The sequence below is a fragment of the Penaeus monodon genome, chromosome 15 (genome assembly GCF_015228065.2).
Source record: "Penaeus monodon isolate SGIC_2016 chromosome 15, NSTDA_Pmon_1, whole genome shotgun sequence".
NCBI classification, from domain to species: domain Eukaryota; kingdom Metazoa; phylum Arthropoda; class Malacostraca; order Decapoda; family Penaeidae; genus Penaeus; species Penaeus monodon.
Genome location: NC_051400.1, coordinates 32,374,482 through 32,375,333, shown reverse-complemented (window position 1 = coordinate 32,375,333; position 852 = coordinate 32,374,482). Strand labels below are relative to the sequence as shown.

At 42.1% G+C, this 852-nt stretch overlaps 1 protein-coding gene across 1 annotated transcript in view; it reads right to left on the bottom strand.

Moving 5' to 3' along the window:
* LOC119582158 (venom carboxylesterase-6-like) overlaps positions 1 to 224 on the bottom strand; it is a gene marked incomplete in the record, with an annotated part of 9,381 nt that extends 9,157 nt beyond the window's left edge. Inside the window, 1 exon segment of the mRNA XM_037930396.1 lies at positions 117 to 224.
* Positions 225 to 852: the final 628 nt, after the last annotated feature.

Sequence of the window (852 nt, the reverse complement as noted above, 5' to 3'; positions counted from 1 at the left end):
CGTGCGTGCGAGCGTGCGTGTATATATGCATCTATTTCGCGCAAATTCGGGAAATTCCCCAACCACTAGCGTATGAAGCCTCCAGCAATGGGCGCCGCATCAAACCAACCACCTACCTTTTAGACGGTAATCCTTTGTCTCTGCCGCGCAGGGACACGACCTGTAAAAATCAAAATGCGCGACTGACTGATGCTGGGCCGAGCCAGGTACTGCCTCTCCACCCGAACACCCATCGCCCTGGGTCATAGGGACACGTTAGGGGTTAAACTTTCCTCATCTATTTGCCTTTGATTTATGCATCTTCCAATGCTCGATCTATTTATGTGGCAACTCCGGTGGCTGCAGATCTTTGCGCACATTTTATAATGTTGTATTGCATCAATAATCAAGGAAGAAGAAGAAAAAAAACACGTGTTTTATGGAATTTACGCTACGAAAGGAGGAAGATATAGACGTGTCACCGCCTGAGGCAAATCTTAATATTGTTAGAAATTTTCCTCTTTCTTTTACAGTTATACTGGAAATATCCGATAGGTTTCGATTCCATTATATCATTGCTTTCCATAAGTTTTCACAAAGAGTCTCATTCTAAGCGCAGTAAAAGTAATGGAGAACGTCTTGGATAGTAACAACAAACGGACAGATATCAAAGTATATCGCATAATTCAGTAATGATTATAGCAATGACCCGTATAGCTGCTTACAACTCTGTTTCAACCTGGCAATAAGAAAATATCAGATATGAATGTCATTCTGTAAAGGTAAATAACAATCAAACCAAAGCATCATTCGAGTGAGGTCAGAGTTCGTGTGACGTGACATAGCCTGAGGTCATACACAACTCAAAGAGGT